This window comes from Echinops telfairi, unplaced genomic scaffold (genome assembly GCF_000313985.2).
Source record: "Echinops telfairi isolate 266 unplaced genomic scaffold, ASM31398v2 ScPeMD7_2565;HRSCAF=3150, whole genome shotgun sequence".
NCBI classification, from domain to species: Eukaryota; Metazoa; Chordata; class Mammalia; order Afrosoricida; family Tenrecidae; genus Echinops; species Echinops telfairi.
The window spans coordinates 6,434,901-6,457,981 of NW_022106463.1; the positions used below are offsets into that span (position 1 = coordinate 6,434,901).

At 57.1% G+C, this 23,081-nt stretch overlaps 1 protein-coding gene across 1 annotated transcript in view; it reads left to right on the forward strand.

The window, feature by feature from the left end:
• Window positions 1-23,081, forward strand: part of SLC7A1 (solute carrier family 7 member 1) — a 56,356-nt gene that overhangs the window by 13,920 nt on the left and 19,355 nt on the right. Inside the window, exon 2 of the mRNA XM_004715213.2 lies at window positions 21,800-21,874. The gene's annotated coding sequence lies outside the window, so the exon portion shown is untranslated. The remainder of the gene's footprint in view (window positions 1-21,799; window positions 21,875-23,081) is intronic.

A 23,081-nucleotide genomic window follows, 5' to 3' on the forward strand; every position in this document is an offset into this window, starting at 1 on the left:
GCGGGGGCGGGGGCGGGGGGTTGCTCGGGAAGGCCCGGATCAAAAGGCTCTGGTGTTTTGGGTATTTTCCACCTGTGTTTGTTTTCTCTTCTGGCCCCAGCCCCTCTCCTGGAAGGAGCTGGCCTTGAGAGTGGCCTGAGGGATCCTGCGGCTGCCCAGCCAGAGCCTGTCCTCCCGCTGGGCCCACCAGGCCCGCACCGCCTTGGGCCCTGCCTCAGGCCACCCTTCAAAGCCACCCTTTGAAGTGCAAACATTTCCTTTCCTGAAAAGACGGGAAATTGAAATGAAAACATATTGTTCTGGGCAGACAATGTCCCCTCTGATCAAAGAGGGCAGTGGGGCTTATAAAGAGTGGCCCCTGCAGTCCCCCGGGAGGGGAATGGTGTCGCTGTAGTGTGCGGATCCAGCAGTGCTCCCGAGTTTGGTAAGCCCCGATTTTTCTCTTACTGACCCTCCTAAATCCAGGGTGGACCTGTTCCCCCTTGCGGGGTCTCTCTTCCGTGTGTGTTTCTCTTGGAAGGGGGCCGGTGGCACCCCGCTTCAGCTCCCAGCCCCTAACTGGAAGGTTCCAGATTTGAACCCACCCCCTGAAAGATGGCAGGCGGCCCAGGCCATTCTAGTGGTTGCTGCTCCTCTGTCCCCTGAGGGCTCTGTGACTCGTTGGTCCACGTTTGTTTAGGAAGTGCCTCTTGCTAAAGGACACCCCAAGATGCAGCCGACGAGAGCGGCCTTCTCTGAGAGCTCCTGCCCTGGGCGGGGAGGACACAGCCCGCGGTGCATCTTCCGTACTCAGCGTCCTCTGCATGGAGGTGGGTGTACATGCACCAGGAGCTAGGGGCTGACAGCCTGGCCTTGCGGTGTGCAGAGCTCCCTGCTCCCTGGGTAGCCTGTACCACAGTGATCCTGGTTGGAAACCTTTAGTGGCCAGAAACTGCTTTTTTGGGACGCAGGGAGCTCTGGGGCTAAGTAGTAGCACCCGGGACGGAATCTCTGTTGGCATTTGCCCCTGGAGCTTGGTTGGCACCCATCCCCCGCAAACCAGAGGGAAGCCCGTCCTGTTGGAGTTTGAGCATCAGGTTGGTTGGTTGGTCAGATGGAGAGGAGCCCTGGTGGCCGAGTGGGTTATGCGTTGGGCTGCTCACCTAGGGTGGGCAGTTTGAGCCCGCCAGCAGCTCTGCGGGAGCCAAGGGGAGGCCATTTGCTTCTGTAAAGGTTTTTTACAGCCTTGGAAACCCACGAGGGCCATTCTCCCCTGTCCTAGAGGGTAGCTGTTAATCATTCCACGGATGGAAGCGAGTTGGTTTTTGGGAAGAGGCCTTGGTGGCAGAGTGTGTTACACATTGGATGGCTCACCGAGGGGTGGGCAGTTCGAAGCCTCCAGCCGCTCCGTGGGAGAACGATGAGGCTGTCTGCTTCTGTAGGGGGTTACAGCCTTGGGCACCCCCAGGGAAGGCCCTGCACTGCCCTTTGTCCCCATGAGTCAGAATGCACGCCGGGGTAGTGGGTTGGGGTTTGGTTTGGGGCTGCTGGAGCTGGGGGACAGCTTTGCCTGAGCCCGCCCGGCCCTCTCCTGTGGCGGAGAATTTCTGCCCGGCTCCAGAGCTAAGAGCTCTCGGGTTTAAGCATCGAGGTGATGCTTCCTCCTCCATCGGAGCTGCGCGCTAGCCTGGCTCCCGATTAAGGGGGCTCCGTAAGACGCAGCCCCTCTTTTCCCGCCCAAGTCGGAAGGGTGTAACCCCAGGGAGGTGTTTAGTGTTGGGAAGGTGAGGTCGATTCAGCCTCTCCCTCCCTCAGCCAGGCACCGTGTTCTGGAAGCTTCTCTTGGGGTGCCCCCCTCACTCGCACCCCTGTCATCAGGCAGGCACACAGGTGGTCATCGGGGGCCTGCATGTTGTGGCTCACAACCTCCCTCTCACCCTCTGTCCCCACCACGTGAGAAAGCAGAATGGTTGCCCCCCAGGGCATTCTGGAACATTCTCTTTATGGGAGCGGCATGCAGGCCTTTCTCCCTTGATGCTGCTGGGTGGGTGTGAACCCCCGGCCTCTTTGTTAGAGGCTGAGCACTCACAGACACGTTGGAGGGGCGTCAGCACCACTGTGGAAAGCTGGAAATGAAAAGATCGTGGATGCTCCTGTGAGCTTTCTGAAGCCCCCACCCCCGTATGTATTACCTGCTAGAGGGAAGGGGCTCTTCACGGAGGAGGACCGGTGGCTCAACACCCCTGCACACACGCCCCCCACACTTGGGGGACAGTCCACTCAGCAAAGTTAGCCAGATGAGACTGCGCTTATCAACAAAGGAAACAAAAAAGTCAAGAGAAATGGTTTTCCCTTCAGAAGAAGCGGAAGTCTGGGACATTGGGGAGGGGAAGAAGGGAGAGGAGGGGAACAGGCCCTCGTGGTGGGAGAGGGGCCTTTCTGGGCGCTGCCAGGGTTGTGCTTCTCACACTTCCCCCGCCCGTGTGTGTGTGTGTGTGTGTGTGTGTGTGTATGTGTGTGTAAGACTGCTTTTTACTGAGTGTCCTCTGGTGGGCCGGCTGAACGTGAAGGAAGGCGAGGGGCAGAGAAGCCCCCCCAGAGGGAGGTGAGGGTGAGGTCTGTTGTGCCCCCTACTCCCCTTGCTGAAGCCAGGCGGTCAGCCCGGCGGAGTGGACTCTCTCTCGCTCACTCCACATGGACCTGGCTTGCCGGCTGGTTTGTGTCCTTTGTTGAGTGTGTGTCTTTCCGCTTCGGAGATAAGTGTTCTCAAAGAACAGCCCGGCCGTGGATTCGGTTCTGCAAACGGCCGTGGATTTTCCCCAGCCGGGGCACGGTGACATCAGGGAGAACCAGGCCCAGATAAGCTGCCGGCTGTGCTGAAACATGTACCGGGCCTCCTCCGCCCGGCGCCCTTTCTTGCGCGCTGCCCGCCGCTGATGCTTGTGGCTGAAAAGGTCACCAGGAACGTGATTTTCGACTGCTTTCTATATGAGCGGACATGTGTATGTACACACACACACACACACACACACACACACACACACGGCCTCAAAAAGCTCCTGGGAGAATCCCATTGCCTTCTCATTCCATTTCCCCGTAACCGTTTGAAGCTGCACACATGTATCTGGGGAACACGCACACGTACACCTGCGTGTTCCTAGGCAGGCTGGCAGGTTGCTCCTACCAGGAGCCCGTCAGGATGGCGCAGTGGCTCCGAGCTGCCCGCTGACGGCAGAGGGGGCAGTCAGAAACCACCAGTCCCTCCTGGAGAGAAAACGGGCCTTTCTACTCCCGGTAGAGAGCAGTGGTCTCAGAGCCTCACAGAGGCGGTTCCACCCTGTCGGACAGGGTCTCTCAGAGGGGCATGGACTTGATGGCAGTGAGTTTGGTTTTATATACACACACGTGTGTGCACCCCCACCCCAATTGCCATGAGTCTGAATCAGTGATGTCAGTGGGTTTGGTTTGTTTTTTGTACGTGTGTGTGCTCCTAGCAACCCTACAGGACAGAGCAGACCTGCCCCTGTGGGTTTCGAAGACTGCTACTGTGTAGCAGTAGAGAGCCTTTGCCGTTCTCCCTCACAGATGCTGGTGGTTTTGAACTGCCAAACTGGTGGTTAGTGGTCCAACACGTAACCCAGTAGGCCACCAGGGTAGCGATGGTGGAGTTTTGTGGTGTGTGTATACTTGTGTGTGCGTATACACACACACACACACACACACACACACAACAGCCTGCAAAAAAGTTATTGGGGAAATGGAATGAAATGACGATGGGAGTTTTTCCCACAGCCATTTTGAAGCCTCTCTGTAAAGGACAGTCTGAGATTATCACTGCACCGTTTATATCCTCAAGATATTTTAGCAGCTTGTGGGCCTTGTGGACTTGAGTGTTGGTTCGAGGCTTCTTCCAGGCTCGATCCATATCCAGAACCTGGGGATGGGGAGACAGGAGCCTTCCCCCACCAGCTCCATGCTGTTGTTGATATTCGACACCGCCCTGCCCTTGTGGGGGGGCCGATGGATGGCCTCATTGTCTTCGAGCAGTTACAGGCCTGACCCGCCTGAGCAGTGGTTCTCAACCTGTGGGTTGTGACCCCTTTGGGGGTCCAACGACCATTTCGTGGGGGTTGCCTAACACCATCAGAAAGCACATTATTTCTGATGGTCTTCGGCACCAAGACACATCCGTCTCCAGGCGGGTCCGCTCACATGCAGATACGCTGATCTGGTGAGAAAGAACCTATCTCAACCTTCACACTGACGTTGGTTTTTTACTCAGACTGTCCCAAAATGTAGCGATGTACTTTGCTGTTGTTATATTAAGACTGTTACCCATGCTACACCATGCTTCAAGACAAAATTTCATTTGTCATTAGAAATATTTCACAATATATAATGACATATTGTTTTTGTGATGAATCACTATGCTTCAATTATGTTCCATTTGTGACAATGAATATACATCCTGTATATCAGATATTTACATTAGGATTTCATAACAGCAGCAAAATTACAGTTGTGAAGTAGCAGCGAAAATAATTTTATGGTTGGGGTCACCACAACGTAAGGAACTGTATGAGGAAGGTTGAGAACCACTGTCTTAAAGCATTGCCGTCTGGGGAACCGCAGGGGCAGTTCTACCCTGTCCAGCAGTCCCCCGAGAGCCGGCAGCCACTCCACCCCACGGCAGTGACTGAGCCCTTTATCAGTGACTGCTCTGGGCAGCAGGCTGGGCTGCGAGCCCGCGGGCCGGAATGACGATCTGCAGGGGCAGAGCTGGGGAGGAATGCGGTCTGGCCGCTCGCCCGGGCCACGGGAGCCGGGGGCTGGGCACTTATCACCCACAGGTTGGCAGCGCCATCCAGCCCGGGACAGGCACCTCACAGGACTTGCTTTGTCCTTGCTGCAAGAGACAGGGCATGTGGCTGGAGTGGACCAGGCGTGACCTGGGACGTGGCTTCCCAGTATGGGGCCATTTCAGAAAGGGGGTGGGTGGGACAAAGCCCTTCGAGGTCGCCTCCTGTGCACTTTGTCTATCGGCTCTGGTGAAGCCAGGTGGAGCCCCCTCTGTCACCTTTGCTGGTGGCACTAGCAATTCTATTCCGACACACAGTGGGACAGAGTAGAACTGCCCTTGTGGGGTTTCAAAGCTGTGCCTCTTCACATAGGCAGAGAGCCTCACCGTTGACCTGTGTGGCGGCTGGTGGGCTCAAACCACCAACCTTCTGGTTAGCTGTTGAGCACTTAACTACTGTACCATAGGGCTCCTTTGTGTGACTCCTTGTTAAAAGCTCTCACTGCCACCGAGTCAATGCCCACTCACAGCGCCCCTGTAGGACAGGGTAGAATGGCCCCCATGGGTTTCCCAGACTGTAACTCTTTCCGGGCGTAAAAAGCCTCCCCTTTCTCCAGCAGAGCCCCTGATGGTTTAGAACTGCTGACCAGCAGTTAGTGGCCCAACACACGGTCCCTATGCTGCCAGGATCGGTTCTGGTGCACAACAGAAGGACCCCCTGCCCTCACAGTCTTGGCTGTGTTGCAGCCACCATGTCAGTCCATGTGGTGCCCCTAGGGTCTTCCTCTTTTCCACTGACCTTCTGCCCTCCCAGCTGGAGCCTCCCTGTGCATACAGAGCATGCCTCCCACCCCCACCCCGGGCCTCTCCACTGTCCCACATAGAGCCTCCGTCCCAGGTGGGCCTTTCAGCTGTGCTCCCGTCTCCCTGCCCTGCTTTTGGCTTCCGTTGACCTTGAACCAGCTGGGGTGGGAGGATGGAGGGATGGAGTCGGAGCTGGCCACCAGCCAGGCGGCTGCCGGGAGTGAAGCCAGGCCGGGGGACGAGCCGCCCGCCCCCCAGGCTGTCTTGGCATGAGTGACATGCACCTTCCGCCCTCAGATCACCAGAGGACTGCCTTCCTTCACCTTGCGTGTGGAGTTTTATTGGAGTTCCGGGTCAGCCCTGATGCTTCACGCCTCCCCCAACTAGGTTTGTAACTTTGTTTCAATCATCAGCCCTGGTGGCAGTGTAGTGGTTACAAGTTGGGCTGCTAGCTGCAAGGGCAGTGGTTTGAACCCACCAGCTCCTCCTTGGGAGAAAGATGAGGCTTTAGGGCAGCGTTCCCCAAAGTGGGCGAGACTGCCCCCTGGGGGTCAGTGCTGGAATGATCCAAGAGGGGAGCAGGGCTGCAGGAGCAGAGACCCACAGCATGTCCTGGACAATAGGCCGGAGCACCCAAACCAAACTCTGCCATTGAGTCCATGCTGATGCACAGCGGCCCCTGTGGGTGTCGGAGACCACAGCTGCTGACGGGAGTAGAAAGCCTCGTCTTTCTCCCATAGACCTGCTGGTGGTTTCGAACTGCCGGCCATGCAGCTCGCAGCCCAACTGGCAACCACTACGCCGCCACCAGGGCTCCTCTTGGGTTGTACTACAAACACTTTTCATTGCTAGGGGGGTGGCATTGAGTCTTTTTCTTCCCCTGTAAAGGGGCAGGCGACTGTCTGTCTGTGATCCCCAGACACCCACACCCACAGGGGACTGTTGTATCCTGGCCTCGAAGGGCCCTGTGCGTCCGACCCAATGAATCATCGGGTCGGATTGGTGGTGGGGGGAGTTGTAGCAAGGAGGTCCGGAGGTGCAGGGACCCAGTGCTGGGTCTGACCCCCAAGGCCTGGCCATTGGGCCTGCGAAGTGGCCAGCCTAGGAAGCCATAGAGGGAGGGCAGTTGTCTGCTCCCGGCCTGGGGTCACCATGAGTCAGGACCAGAAACCTACATGCAGCAGACGGCCGGAGCCCCACCACCACCCTGGTGCGCATGTCCCTAAACCCACCCCCACCTCCCCTGCAGCTCTGGGGTTGGACACGGCCCGGCCACCCTTGGTGCCAGCTTTTGGTCAATAGGGGGCTTGTGGCCACAGAAACGGCAGGCAGCTTACAAGTGACTGACAGCCCCAAGTTTAAGAGCCTGAGTACAGCACTAACTGGTTCCCTGCCATGTGGTGGGACTGGGGTGCGTTTTGTACCCGAGGTGGTGGTGGGGTTCGCCCTCTCTGCTGAGAAAGCACAGCGTTTATTTCTTGGTGATGGTGCTAGCCCGCGTGAGTTCCGGCTCTTACCGGCGAGTTACATGGGGCCACTACATGACTGAAGGTGCTGTGGGTCAGGTTTAGGGCTGCTGCCTGCAAGGTTGGTGGTTCAAGCCCACCAGTTGTTCCGAGGCAGAATGTTAAGGCGCGGTGCTCCGAAATCCTATGTGGGTTGATAGGATGAGCCGTGGGTTATGGATTTAGCCAGGCGAAATAAAGGAACCCTGGTGGTAACTGTGGCTAAGTTGGGGTTTGAACCCCCAAGCAGTCCTGCAGAAGAAGAGATCTGATGGTGACAATCAGGGGCCCAGGGGCCTGAGGGGACAGTTGTGTGCCGTCTCAGGGGCACTCTGCTGTGAGTCAGAAAAGGCATTAATGAAATTGTGTGTTTTGTGCTGAATTGGGCAGGGATTCCTTTAAGACTCATTGCGGCTTCTTCCTTGAAAGTGGCGAGCTGGTGGCGGATGGGTGACCAGTGGTGACAGTAGTGTCCCCTCAGCTGAGGGCAGGGATATCACTGTCCAGCCTCCTTGCTGAGAGCAGAGCCTGCTGTTGGCATGCAGACATTTCAGGCTCTGGGTTGCAAAAATTTCTGTTTCATTTGGACACAGCTAACTTGTATCCAAACTCTTTCAAATCCACTTTGTCTGTTTTTAACGTTTATGCCGAATAAAATGGCACGTGGCTAAGTTAAACACAGCTCTCGCTTTATCTAGGGTTTGCTTGTTTGTAAATGTTAAATTGGGGCCCTGGAAACGGAGTGGAAAAATCCACAGCTGCAGAGAAAACCAAGGTTTCTTGTAAAAAAATAAAATAAAATTCAGAACTTACTGGAGATGTCTCACACGTGAGAAACAATCTACACCCCACTCTGGTCTCAACCCTTTGTGCAAAGTATTATTTCGTAAAGGCTTCACTGAAAGTCCCAGCACACTGCAGGGAAATTGCCACCAGGTTGTGTACCACTTTTGGCATCGTGGGCTGCATGCTGGGCTGCTGATGGTGACGGCGAGGCCAGGCCGGCTGCTCAGACCCACCAGCCGCTCTGAGAGAAAGGTGAGGCTACGGAGCCCTGGTGGCGCAGAGGGTGGTGCGCTGGGCTGCTAACTGCAGGGTCAGCTGGGCAGAAGAAAGATGAGGCTTTCTGTTCTTGTAAAGAAGTGTCGTCTGGGGGGAAAGGAGGTGGGTGCCAACAAAGCCAGGGACCAAAATCGATGGCGAGGAGAGCGTACGATGCCTGGTGGGGCTTGATCAAGGGGAATGTAGCCAAGAAGAATTACTGAAACCAAATAAAGACTGAAATGTGGTGAAGAAAGCTGATGGTGCAAGATATCGCATCTGGGGTCTTAAAGGCTTGAAGCTAAACAAGCAACCATCTAGCTGAGAAGCAACAAAGCCCACATGGAAGAAGCACAGCAGCCTGTGTGATCATTAAGTGTCGACAGGATCAGGTATCAGCTATCAAAGACCCAAAACAAAAAACCATATCAATGTGAATGAGGGGTGAGTGCAGAGTGGAGACCCAAAGCCCATCTGTAGGCAATTGGACACCCCTTTACAGAAGGGTCACAAGGAAGAGACAAACCAGTCAGGGTGCAGTATAGCACCATTGAAACATACAACTTCCCTCTAGTTCTTTAATGCTCTTCTCCCCACCCACCCACTATCATGACCCCAATTCTACCTTACAAATCCAGCTAGACCAGAGCATGTACACTGGTACATATAAGAGCTGGAAACATAGGGAATCCAGGACAGACAAACCCCTCAGGACTAATAATGAGAGTAGTGATACCAGGAGGGGAAGGGGAAGGGGGCCGGGGAGAAAGGGGGAATGATCACAATTATCTACATATATCCCCTTCCCCAGGGGGACAGAGAACAGAAAAGTGGGTGAAGGGAGACATCGGTCAGTGTAAGACATGGAAAAATAATAACTTATAAATTATCAAGGGTTCATGAGGAAGGGGGGGCGGATAGGCTGAGACCAAGGGCTCAAGTAGAAAGAAAATGTTTTGAAAATAGTGATGGCAACACATGTACAAATGTGCTTGTCACAACGGGTGGATGTATGGATTGTGATCAGAGCTGTGAGAGACCCCAATAAAATGACTTTCAAAAACAAGAAGTCGTCTCAGAAGTCGGCAGGGGCAATGCCACTCCGTCCCGTAGAGGCACTGTGAGTGGCATCAACTCGCTGGCAGTGAGTCTGAAGGGGTTTCAGCCTGGGAGGAAAACCCACAGGGCAGCTCTGCTCTGCCCTGGAGGGCCGCTCCGAGTCAGGATGGCGGTGGTCTGTCTGGGAGGCTGCCGACAGACCTTACAAAGAGACCACTCCGATGCCTGCTTGCCACGGGGCCTGCAGGTCTTAGACTGGGCCCTGTCACTGGACGGGGTGGCTTCAGTGGGGAGCAGCCTTGGTGGCACTACCTTGAGGGTTCGGCTGCCTGCCAGCCAGTCAGAGGTTCAAACCCACCGCCGCTCCGTGGGAGAAGGACGTGGCAGCCCACACCAGCCTTGCAGAACCTTGGCACGGGAGAGCCTGCCTCTGTCCTGTGGGCATGCTCGCTCCGGGGATGCAGTGAGAGGGGTGTGGGGGTGGGGGGCGTGGCCTCTCTCCAGTGACCTTTTCTCTGTGACTTGCCATCTGCTATTCCCTGTGGGAAGGCAGGTGACTTTGTTCCAAAGTTTGGTTTCGGCCCCAAACATGCAAACACTTGTGACGGCACTACAAAGTGCCCCCCCCCCTCCCAGCTGAGCGTTAGGTGGGGCAGTGGGACTCACCTATCCCACGTGGCCCTGGGAGCACCCTGGGGCCATGCTTGCCCCTTCCCTTGGCTTCCCTTTCTGCGACTCGGATTTCTAGAGGCCACCTGTGGGAGGCTCACGTTTGTTCGTGCCTGCCCATACTCTTGCTGAGCCACTCACCTGTTGGCCCAACTTAGAATGCTCCCCCCCCTCCCCCCCGCCTGCGGTAGAAATGGGGTGACCCCCTGTTGGTCTCACCTGGCTGGCTGGAGGTCTGGCCATGAGCTACCCCCTAGGATAGCCAGAGTCCAGCCTGAAGGTGTGGCCACTCTCCCAGCTGCCGTCTGTGTGTGAGTGGAGCCGGGTGAGGGAGAGGGGGGAGTGGCCACCTGGCATCTCCCCATTTGATGCTGACCTTTCTTTGAAGAAGCGTGTGAGGTGGCATTTTTGCGACAGGCCATTAGAGGAGAGTGGACGGTGACCCAAGTAGTAAAACTCGCTGCCCTCAAGTTGATGCTGCCTCAGAGCGACCTGCAGGACGGGGTGGAGCGCCCCCGCCCCCCTGCATGTTTCCGAGACTGACACCCTCTACTGGGGCATGAAGCCCCATCTCTCACCCTCGGAGCGGCTGGTGGTCCCAAATGGCTGACCTTCGGGTCACAGCCCAACTCGTGGCCACGGCGCCACCAGGGCCCCTGGGAGGTGACCAGCTGGCGGCCACACGAATTAGCAGACAGGGAGCCGAGGCTGCTTGGGGCTGGCAGCCAAAAAAACAAGACAAAAGCTGCACTTAAACTATTCGGACGTCACATGGGCAGTGGACACAAACGCTTCCACCGGGGTACGTGCAGTGGGGGTGGGGACGGCCCTTCCTGCCGAGTTGAGGGGATGCCATGGGCAGAGGGGACTCCGGGTCACGCAGATCCCACCAAAAGCAGCTCATATTCCCAGGGAAAGTGAAAGAGGGACTGGGCCCCCAGATGAAAGTAGATGTCAGCAGATGGGGTGCCCACGGTGGCCTTTCCTTCTTCCTTTGGGAGGCTGGCTTTTGTTGAGCCCGGCGCCTTGTTTAGCATCTGAGTGACAGATGTGGAGCCCCAGGGATCACGGAGCCCCCACCCCAGCAAACACAGGCTTCGAAGGGGCCCTGGCTCTTAGCTCTGCAGACACTGGGCCATGCAAATACAGCTCACTTTCCCCACATGTTGATCTCTTCCAGCAGTTTTCCCGTTCTGGATAATGGTCCTCACATCTTCCACCCTTTGAATGCGTGCAGATGGACGGGACCGGAGACCTGGTGGCATTGTGGCTACATGTTCAAAACCACCAGCCGCTCTGCGAGAAAGGCAGGGCTTTCTACTCCCATAAACTTGGACTTGGCCTGGGGTTGTTTTTCATTTTGGTCTCCCTTGCTCCCTCCCTGCTCCATTATTTCTAAACCTAGCCTGTTTTTAATTGTCTATGATTACAGGAAGAAAAAACAATTACCTTTTTTTTAAAAAAAGATTTTTTTTAAGCCCTTGGTGGCGTAGTGGTTACAAATTGGGGTTACCAACCACCACGTCCACAGTGGAGACCACCAGCCGCTCCGCGGGAGGAAGATGGGGCTTTCTACTCCCGAAAAGACAAACCTACAAGGGCCGTTTTACTGTATCTTAGAGGGTCGCTATGAGTTGGCATCAACTTGAGTGAGTTTTGCTTGGTTTTCATGCAAGGAAAACAGTGTGTGTGTGTCCACACTTAGATCCTAGCAACATTGTATCGATAGGTGGGAAGATTCGGGATAAAGGGTTTTTCTCCACCGAATGCCCGTGCTAAACAAAAATCAGCCGGCCATGTCACAGTAAAGGGGTTGGGAAGAAATTAGGCACACATTAGACACCTATAGGGACAATCCAGATCTGGGCATACTCAGACCAAGGTCACCTAGGTGCAGGTGGAGGTCAACCTGTGCATGCACACTAGGCACCAGTGACATTACATCACACATGGGCCTGAACTCAACCACCAAGGACATCCAGTGCCCTCAACCACAGCCCCCTCCCCCAAGTGGGGACAGGAGGCGATGAGTAGCACAGACCGAAGGCAGGCCCCTCTGTCTCGCAGGTCGGAGGGTGGGGGGTGGGATCCCTCCCATGTTGCATGGTGTGCACACGAGTGCCCCCCTCAGGGCTGGCACGCTCCTTTTTCGGTTCCGGGGACTCCTCTTTGGCTCTGTGCACTCCTCTTAATGGCTGTTTTTCCATGTGGTTTTTCGTGCTCTGAAGCGACCATTCTCGGTTGTGAACTTTCCCACGGCCCCGCCATGTGGCCTTGCACGCTGTCCAGAGATGGTGTGTGCTGTCTGAGACTGCACTACCTGAAACTTTCCTTTCCCTCCAAAAAGTCACTTGGATTTACAGAAGTGCTTCTGCCCATGAATTCTTTCAGCACCGAGAAGCAAGAACCCCTAAGATCAACCCTCCCAGAACCCTAACATTTTTGGTGCCATGACTCAGACAATCCTCTCAACCCACCCTTTGAGGTAAGCCCAGGCTCGGGACAGAATCTTCCTTTCCCCGGTGTGAACCTCTCTGCCTCACCTTCATGCACACCTGCTAACAAGACCTCTTCTCCAAACTGAGCAGCATGCCAGCCACACACAGCACCTGCTGGGCACCCAGCACCACCCATCCCTGGCATGACATACGTGAGCCCTGGTGGCACAGTGGTGGAAATGCCTGGGCTGCTCACCAGAAGGTCAGCAGTGGGAGCCCACCAGCTGTTTCTCCGGAGAAAGGTGAGGCTGTCCAGTCCCATATGGACCGACAACCTCAGAAATGGGGTCACTGTGAGTCAGCACTGAGTTGATGGCAGGGGGTTAAGTTTGGGTTTACTCCCTGGTGGTGCAAAGGATGAAGTGCTCAACTGCTAGCTGAATGGTTGCTGGTGGGAAACCACCCAGAGGGGCCTCAGGAGATGGGCCTGGCCACCTGCCCCTGAGAGGGCACAGCCTCCTGTCACACCACCACCTCCTCTTACCCTCCTGTTTGGAAATGGAACTGCAAACCCAACCCACTACCATTAAATCAAGAGTCACAGCGACCCCGCAGGACAGGGTAACACTGCCCCTGTGGGATTCCCAGACTAACTCTCTATGGGAGTAGAAAGCCTTGTCTTTCTCCCTCAGAGCAGCTGGTGGTTTCTAACTGCTGACCTAGTGAGCAGCCCAATGTGTGACCACTCCGCCACCAGGGCTGAAAATATTAATAATTATTTTCTTGTAATTGTGTTTTCTTCCTGCAACCCGCAGGCCGTTGAAAAACGGCACGTGCCCATGCCGGGGCCCAGTCACGATGCCACCAGTGGGCGTGTGTGAGCTGGAGGCTCCCGTGACTTGCACACCCCATGTCTGGCCCGGGTCGGCTGATTGTGCTGGAAAGGTCTTAAGTTATCCAGACACTGGCGGGTTCCTTAAAGGGGAAAGAAAGGTACAATGAAATGAGGTAAAGACGCATGCTCGTGCTTCGAGGAGCCCCTGGTGGTGCGAGGGTTAAGTGATTAGCCTGGAGAACGTGGGTGGCCTGAGCCCACCGGCCGTTCACGGGGACCCCTGGCTCCATCCCAAAGATGACAGCCTTGGAGACCCCGTGGGCAGGGACTTGAGAATGTGGAACCGGAGGGAGGAAAGCTTTTCAGGGTTCATCCTGACAGAACGCCAGGTGCCTGCTGCGCCCCCTTCCTCGCACCTGGCATCTGGCTGTGAGCTTCTTGGACTCGGGACCCACTCCATGCAGGGGAGACGGGGTGGGGGTGGGGTGCTTTATCCACGGGATGGCAGACTGGCAGGTTCTCTGACACCCACAGGGACAGTTCCACCTCGGCCTGCAGGCTCGCCGTGATTCGGCGTCTTGTTTGGTCTGGCCTGACTATCAGCGGTTATCTGGAGGCCTGGTTGTGCGGACGACTAAGAGTGGGGCTCCTAACTGTCCGCCAGGCAGATCGCACAGCACCACCAGCCGCCCCTCGGGAGGGAGCCGGGCTTTCTGCTCCCTGTTCTGCAGGCTGTTCCCCCACCCTGCGCTACAGGGTCGCTTCGGGTTGGGACTGGCTCGTTGGCAGTGGGTTTGGCACCATGCTTTTGTGCTCTGAATCCCGCCGCTGCTCATCTAGTGATTTAGCCCCAGGAGGACAAATGGAGCCTAACATGGAATGAAGGGAGACCCACGGGGGAGGCGCTTGCAGCGGCTGGCTGGATTCTCCTTGGTCGGTCCTCGACCTGGGTGGCCTTCTCCATTTATCTCTGAAGGCTCTGGGGAGCTGTGGCGCCATCCAGGACCTGCCCACTGCAAGGGTGTGGGAGGAAGACTTCCCCGACAGGTGTGCCTAGGCAGACACAAGGCTGCCACTCACCAGGGCACACCTCGCTCTCCAGCCCAGTATCTCTGCCCTGGCCTCAATGCCCCTCTTTGCCCAGGTAACACCAGGCAAGTCCAAACCCTCTGCCCTCGAGCGAACGGGCTCTGACTCTCAGTGACCCCCACCCACCCCAGGACAGAGCAGAACTCCCTCCTGGGGTTTCTAGGACCTGGTGGCACTGGGGAGATAGGAGGTCTGAAGTGGAAATCCACCAGTGAGTGAGACTGGTCAGGGGAAAGATGAGGCTGCCTCTGTTCCCCTTATGGAGACTTACAGCCTCCGAACCCCCCGGGGCAGTTGTAGTCTGTCCCATAGGGTCCCTCTGAGTCAGTCGGCTCGGTGTCCGTGAGGGTGGTTTTGGGGAGTGACTCTGTATGGGTGTTCCACAAGGCTGTCTGCTCCTGCAGAGATTAACCCCTTGCAGGGTCACGGTTATGTTGGAATCAACCCGATGGCAGGGAGCGTGTGGTCTTGGTTTAATGGAAGTGGAGGGCCAGCGCACGGAGTGGGTCCCAACTGCCAGCCTTTCTGCTGGTCGGCATTGTTCCTGGCCATCAAGCCCAGTCCAGCTCATGGCGAACCCCATGAAAGATGAGGCCCCACAGGGGACTGTTAGCGCATGCAGAAGGCCACGACTTTTTTCGCGTGCAGTGTTGCTGGGCAGGTTTGAACTGTCTGCCTTCACGTTACCTGGCAAGCATCAACCACTTGTGCTACACGGGGGCCTTCGTTACCTGTTAAGTCCAAGCCAAGATCCTGGGCCCGTGCACACCTCCAGTACCCCTACGGGAGCTACAAGGTTACACAGATCTATTGTGTCAGTTACACCAACAAGTGCCACTGTCTCCTGCAAGTGCACCCTTAGGTGCTCTGTCCCCAGGAAGTAGTTAAGCTGGAGCTCACGCTCCCGATCTCAGAGCAGCAACCCCCTGGTTCACACAGCAGCCAGACCCCTGCATTGCAGAATAACCGACCCCCTGCATTACAAAATGCCCAGATGCCTGGATCCCAGCCCTTGGATCACGGAACAACCAGAGCCGTGACTGACCCCCTAGGAGACTGTGCTTAGTGGGAGCCCCGTTTCCAGTTCTGGAAGCTCACCAAGCAGTAATGATGGTTACATGTCACGGACGGTTTGTGCAGGTGGAGAGGGATCCCGTTACTGGAGGCAGCCGGCGCCGGAATGACTGACCCACTTTCTTTGGTGCCAGCGTTGGGACTCAAAGCAGAAGGAGGGAGTGCGTGTCTGAGAACAGGCTGCTTGAGCTGCTGCCCCTGCCCCAGAGCCCATTGGGTCTGCCTGGCCGACAGGTCCCGGGGGATCCGGCACCCCGCCATTGTTCTGTTTTGGTTTGTGTCGCAGCGGCTTTTAGGGCATTGCTAGAGCCATGGGACCAATTGCTGCAGTCAGTGTTTGGACTCCAACGTTACCTTCAGCCTCTCCCCCCACCCAGGTGCCAGGGGACCACCCCCTCTCTGTTGCCGACAGCTCATGGGGGGCGACAGTATGTGAGGTCTTCGGTGACTGACACAATGAACGTCCTCCAGCCTCATCTGTCCGTTGGCTGCATCAAGGTGCCTCGTACCCCACTTTTCACAGCAGAGTACCACTGCAGTGCTGTGCGGTAAAACAAAGGCTTGTGCAACCTCGCCTGCTCAGCTACCGGGCCCACGGGCTGCCTCCGCGCTGTGAACTTGCTTGTGCACGTTCACGTGAGGGCAGCGTTTTGCATTTCTGAGTAGACTTGCTCAGTGTTATGCTAGGAGCCCTGGTGGCATGGCGGTTACTCATTGGTTCGCAAGCTGCAAGACCAGCGGTTTGAAACCCCCAGCCGCCACTCCACAGGGGAGAGATGGGGCTTTCCACGCCCGGAGTCTCAGAATCCCACGGGGGCAGTTCTGCCCTAGGGGTCAGCATTGACTCGTTGGTGGCGATGAGTCCAGGACGACTCAGACGGGAGGAAGAGGAGGCTGTCTGCTCCCTTTGAGATCTGCAGCCACAGGAACACTCTCCAGAGGGTCAGGATCCCGAGAGACACACTGGCCTTCTGGGTCGACGGGCATCAGCTCGGTGGCCATGAGACGCTTCCATCGTTACCGTCCTGGGTACCTTGGTCCATGTGCCCCGTGAGTTCTGAGGAAGGGGTCCGGCGGTGCAGCAACTACTCTGCAGTTAGCACCCGAGAGCTTAGCTAACCAGGGTGCCCCCAGACCTTTACCTTGTTTTGATTGAAAATAAAATAAAAACTCCCATGATCAGCGGTTGATTCTGACGCATAACAGCCATGCAGGGCATTAGCAGGACCTTTCGGGATAGGGTTTGGGAGAATATAACTTATTAAGGGGGGCAGGCACCTCATCTGTCTCCCGAGGGGCAGTTGGTAGATTGGAACCACCGACTTTGTAGTGAGCAGCCCAACGCTGAAGCAGCTGCACCATCCTGGGGCGTCTTCCACTAGGGACCAGCTGACGGATGTGTTCACAGTTCCAATTCAGGTTGAGGGTGGGGGGCATAGCAGTCCCTTCCAGCAGCTGGGTCATGAGGCACAAGGGGACATCAAGGAGCTGTGGAGAAATGGGAAGTCTTCACACCCCATTGAAGCCCCCTCACACTTGCTTACAAGGAGCTGGTGGAGAAATGGGAAGTCTTCACACCCCATTGAAGCCCCCTCACACTTGCTTACAAGGCCGCCGGCAGACATGCAACTTAAAGAGCTGGAGGTGAATCTTTGGCTGCAGTTGGTACCGACTCAGCTGCCCCACCCACACGAAGGAAGCCTGGCCCAACCCGGCGGGCACCGTCCTCACCACGGCTGCCTCCTCCAGCCCGTTGTGGCTGCCACGCCCCGGCCCCGCTCACCAGGGCCTGTAATAGGTCACCTGATTGTTGGCTCCAGATAAAATGGGTCTTCACCGAGACACCAGGCTGGTGTCTGCATCTGTACCAAGGCATCAGCTGTGTGGCCCCGGGGACTTCAAAGCGCCAGTTGGGTTGGGTGGACAGGATGAGACGGGGAAGGGGAGTGTTCCTGGAACTCGGCTCCTTGTTCTGCACAATTCCCCGAGAGTGAGTTTACTAACTCGGCCGTGCGGGATCCTCTCGTTAGGCACGTCCTCCGTTGGTTCCCCTGGCCCAGTGTGTGTCTGTGGCGGGTGCCGGTGGTTTTGTCACTGGGCCAAGTGAGGTGGAGATGGTGGGGGGTCCGGGAAAGGGGCCCAGGTTGATGGCAGTCGTGGCTGAGCAGGGACTGAGCCGAAAGTCACCCCCATACTTTGTGTTGTCTTTTTGCTGCTGTGTCTTCTAGGTGGAAGGGTGGTTCTTGTATCTAATTAACCCGTGGCTGTAATTACATTACACCCCATTGCCCTGGAGGGCCAATTACAAGTCTGGTAGCGTGCCAGTCACCTCAAAGATAATGGCGCCTCTTTGGAATCAGGGCCTCGGCTGCCCGGCTCCGGGGAGCTCATTTTACGAATTACTCTCAGGACCGGGCAGCAACACTGTCGACTTCAAAGGCTTGGTTTGAGTATGAAAGGGAATTAGACACCTTGGGCCCTTGGGGGAGGGCCTCCCTGGGGTGCTCTTGTCAGGTGCCTATGAGTTGGTTAGGCGGCATCAGTATCAGTTCGGTATCGGTGTTAAGCTGGGTCGTCTAGAGAAACAGAAACATTTTATTTAAGAAGTAACTTTACGTCAACAAGGCACCTTGGCCCAGTCCAACTCCGCTCCATGGGGCCGGTGCTGGTCGGGACCCTCTTCAGACTCCCGGAGCTGCAAGCAGATGATGCAGGAAGTGGGGAGATCACAGGCCAGTGGGGGGCAGAGTCATGTGGATCTAAGGCTGGCGGGCACTGGCAGCTCTCAGGGTCAGGTGGCCCACATGGGACCACTCTGGGAGACAGACAGAGTCCCAGTGAGGAGGAAGGGAAGTGACAGAGGGGAATCCTCTGTTCCATATTGTTCTCATACAAAAGGCCACGCCCCCAGGAGGTGTCATCAGGCTACCACATGATTGACAGGTTAAGCTCCACCCCCAGCCAGACCTGTCCGGTGGCTATCCTCGATAACCACTGCACGACTCCTAATGACCCAAGTACAATGGAAGGAGACACTGCCGGGACCCGCGCCTCCTGCACCATCCACGCGATTGCTGTCACCTTTGAACCCTTTGTTGTGGCCCCTGTGTCAGCCCAGCTCGTCAAGGGTCTTAACGTTTGGGTGCATTCCAACCTGAGGGACCCATCTTCTGGCCGTGCGTGCGGCCTCCAGGATCTGACAGTGCCCTCTGCTGTCCATACGGTGGTCAGCGCCCCCCACCCCCACCCCCACCCCCAAAGTGCACAGCCCATGTGTGTCTTAGTCTGTAAGCTCGGCCGAAACCTGCTCCCTCTGAGGGACCCTGGTGGCATTGGAAATACCGGTGACACTGCTTCCAGCATCACAGCAATACAGCCGCTGCCACGGGGTGACAGACGGACGGACAGGCAGGAGGTGGCAGTGTCTCGGGGTCCACCTGTCAAGTGGGCTGTTGTGAGCATCGGGTGAGACACGCACATTGGGGGGCGGGAGAGACCCCAGCTCACGCCGTCCCCATGCGATGGAGGGGAACTGCCCCAGAGGGTCTTCTCGGGCATCATTGGCAAACCGCCCGGCCTTTCTCTCGCAATCTCCACGCAGGGAAGTGTGGCTTCCAGCATTGTCCAGAGTTACCCAAGGCATTTTGGGGGTGGGGGGCAGGGCTGCAGAAAGGAGCCCTGGTGGCGTGGTGGGGCAGCTCGGAACCACCAGCAGCTCTGAGGACAGGACCCACAGGGACAGTGCCACCCTGTCCTGCAGGGTTTCGATGAGCTGGCATTGACGTGACGGCAGGGAGGGTGGGTTTGGGTTTGGGGGCTGCACAACCCAGGGGTCACTCCCCCTAGCTCCAGTCCAGAGTGCTGTGCTGGAATCACCTGCTCCACCGTGTCTGCTGGGGCCCACATCATTCCCCCCACCCCCTCCCCATCACCCTCAGGGGCCCTTGTGGAGGCGTGAGTGATGGAGGGGACCCGAGGGCACAGCCCCCCACCGGAGGGCCCAGGATATGCTCCAGGAAGCCCGGCTGAATGGGGTGACTGCCCTGGCCATCCATGGGGGCCAGGTGCCCTTTTCAACCGTGGGCATTCGTGGGATTGGCTGTCGCCCTGGAGTTACCTCCTGGCCGGCCGATCAGACAGTAGCTCCGCAAACGGCTTCCTGGAGGCGGTTTGGCCGTGGACACTGGCCATTCTGTTCTGTATGGGCAGTCAGCCTCCGGAGCAGAAGGGCCTGCTGGGTGCCAGCCAGTCCCCCCTCCGAGAGGTGGAATGTTCTTAGGTGGGAGGAGGAGGAGGAAATGGCTTTGGATGGCTCAGCCAGTGAGAGTCGGTGGGCGGGATGGGTGGGGGAGGAGGAGGAGGTGGGGAGAGGAGGAGGAGGAGGAAATGACTTTGGATGGCTCAGCTATTGGGGGGGGGGTGCCGCTGGGGAGGGGGGACTGCAGTTAACCAGGCAGCACTCAGTAAAGCTCAAACTCACTGCCATGGAGTCAGTGCCGATAGACTCATCGCGACCCTAGTGGACAGAGCGGAGCTGCTCCTGTGGGTGTCTGAGGCTGTGCCTCCCCCTTTCCCCAAGGATCGTTGGTTTAAACCTCCCCTTGTGGAGTTGGGCATTAGGAAGAGCTCCCGGGCATAGTGGTGGGGCCGGCAGTGGGAAACTGACCACCAGGGGCTCTGCGGGAGAAAGAGGAGGCTTTCTGCTCCCCAACAGAGTTGCCGCCTCTGAAGCCCCCAGGGGCAGTCCTACCCTGTCCGACAGGGTCGCTGGCAGTTGGCCGTCGACTGGGCTGTGAGTCTGGTTTCATGCCCCCTGGACTCTGGGAGCCGAGAAGGGCCGGGGAGGCTTTACCTGCCTGGTTCGTCGCTGCAGGGGGTACGTGAGCCCGTGGTTCTTGACCGGACAGTGTGTAAGGAGAGGCACTCTGAAAACCTTCTTTTTTCATGAGGTGGTTCAACTCAAGTCAGAACCAACTCCCAATGGAGTCATTGGAAAGGACCCCCCCACCTCCCCTGCCGCTGTAAGTCGGGGACGACCTGCACTGCCGCTGTTAACTCTCTATGGGGTTTTCCAGACACCCGGAGGCCCTCCCCGAACCTCCCACGTCAGGAGCTGTGTCCAACACTCCCTGAATGTGTGGGGGGCACATTCCCTGGTATGTCATTTTCCCCACAGCGGGCACTCCCGTGTAGTACATCAAAACACTGTAGTCGTTGCTGCCCCGGAGCTGCTGACAACGAGGTCAGCAGTTCAAACCCACCAAGCCAAGCCATGGGAGGAAGACAAGGCCGTCTGCTCCCATAAAAGATGTAAAGTTTGGGAAACGCCAGGGGACAATTCTACTCTGTCCTGCAGGGTCTCCATAGGCGGACTCCATTTGATGGCAGTGAGCTTTGGGTCAGCACCAACTGTTTAAGGGGTCCCCGGGTGGGGGTGGGGGGTGGTTGTGTGCAAAGGGCTAACCCTCTTGGCTTTCTACTCCTACCAAGAGTTGCTGTCTGGGAAGCCCACAGGCAGTTCCAGCCTGCCCTGGATGGAGGGTGGTGGTGAGGAGGCATGGACTCTGTGGTAATGAGAATGAGATTGAAAAATATCCTTACACATGGCTACCTTGAAGCCCACAAGCCAGACTCTGGGCCATGGAGTCCACTCTGACGCATGGCCACCCTCTAGCACAGGGTGGGCGGGTCCCTGCAGTTCCTCGTGGGAGTAGAATGCCTCCATTTCCTCCCACAGAGAGGCTGGTGGTATCGAACTGCTGCTCTTGTGGATAGCAGCCTTCTGTGTGATCGCGGTGCCACTGTGGCCCCTAGAGACAGCCAGCTGCTGTTTAAATGGGGAAACGATTGGCATCGCCGTGGTGTGTTTGGTGTGATGAAGGGACTCCTCTGGGTTCACATTTGCTGAGCGCCATTTTCAGCCTCCTTCACGAAGCCTCCCCAGCTCCTGGTGGACACGGAAACGGAGAGGTTAAGGAAGGGAAGGCCACGACCCCCGCAGTCCGAGAGGTTCCCCTGGGGCTTGTCAGCGATGATGGTTTCATCCCTGCTGGTACAGGGGGCCACTCTGCCGGGCATGGCGGAGGGGAGGGTGGCAGGGCCTGTTTCTAGAACAATCTGTGGTTTATCTTGAAGCCACTGGTCTCTGCTGGTGTTGAGGGCAGGTGTCCGCTCAGCTAGCCCAGGAGAACCATGCTGCAGGGTGCTGACCACCGGCTTTCCCACGATGTCCCGTTTGGGAACATGCAAGTCCACCTGTTGGAGTTGGACCTCTGGCTTGGGTGCCAGCCAGCTGACCCAGGGTCCCACTTCTGAGCCATGCCAGCCTCGGGCCCCAGCTGTCCTGCCGTGGTGGGACGCCGCTCTTTAGCGCCCCCGCGCCCCCCATAAGACTCCCTGTGTCTTCTGGTGGTGTCATAGTTGCGGGGGAGGCTGTCTTAACAGCCCCCGCCTCGGAGGCCCTGAAGCCCAGAGAGACAACACCTAATGCCTCTTCCTTGCTTTTCAGGAGCCTGACGCCACCGCCGCCGCCTTCACTCTCCTGAGACATCTTCCTGGGACAAGTCCCTACCTCACACACCAGGTACGGGCCTCACAGCAACCCTCCCCCAGACAGGTGTTGGCTGTTTAGACCCGCGTGCTCTTGCCATCTGTTGACTACAAGGTGGACGGGTGACTTTTTACGTCTCCTTCTTAAAACTCACCCAACCTTCTCAAACTTTGCAGGCATCTCTCTGAGACCCTTACGTGGCCACAGTGCTTCCTACAAGTCAAGCCCGCCCTTTCCGGGCTCTCCTTCCCGAGGGCTTTTGTGTCAAATAACAGGGCACATTCTCAGCACAACATGCGGGAATGCGGGCATGGGGGAGAAGGCGGCTCTCCTGCTTTACAGGGGATTTTAAAAGAAGTTATCTTGGGAGAATCCGGGGGCTTTCTACTCTTGGAGGCAGTGGCAGCCTCAGGGGCACCCCGACCCTGCCCTGTCGGGTCGCGGTGAGGCAGCATCAGACCAGGCGGGTGGCGGGGAGTTTGGCCTGGTCATGCAAATGGCTGACCCGAGGTCCCAGATGGCACGGTGCCGATGATCCCACGCACGCTCTCCCCTTCGGAGGCTCTCTCTGTCTCTGGTCTCTCTCCATCGGATCTTTAAAGACAAGTGCAATTCGGTGACACTGGTAACCACTTTCAAGGCCTGCAGCCACACCCAGCCCCCCTCTCGTGAGTGGTTCTTCCCCCCCCCACCAAGCTTCCTTGAAAACTTTCCAGGCCACTAGGAGCAGTTTGATCCTGTGTGGGGCGTTCTTAAGAGAGCCTCCGTGCGGGGCGGACGTGACTTTCCTAGGAGACCCCAGGGGGTGATCTTGGTGTGAGGGCCACAGGTGATTTCAGGGCAACAGGTGGAGGATCGTCCAGCCTGCATGGCGCCACAGGTTGTTGCTCGGTTGATGTTCTCAGAAGCAGGTGGCCAGGCCTTTCTTGTGAAGAGTTTCTGGGGTGGATTCGAATCCCCAACCTTCCAGATATGTGCCGGAGAGCCTTTCCTGTGGGCCCAGGGGCTCCAGTTCTCCTGTTGGACTTGGTGTCAAGGGGAGCTGGTTTAAAAAGGAGGGGAGCGGGGAGGGGGTTCCTCCTGTTGAAAGGATTGACAGGACTGCTGGCTTCCTGCGTGGGCTCTTTCACTGTTAAGGCCGCGCCAAGTGTCGCTCAGGTGTGTCTGTAAAGAGCCTCCTCCGGCTGCCCGCCAGTTCTTAGTCTTTTGGTTCCCGAGAATCCTGACGGGACCGGCTGGC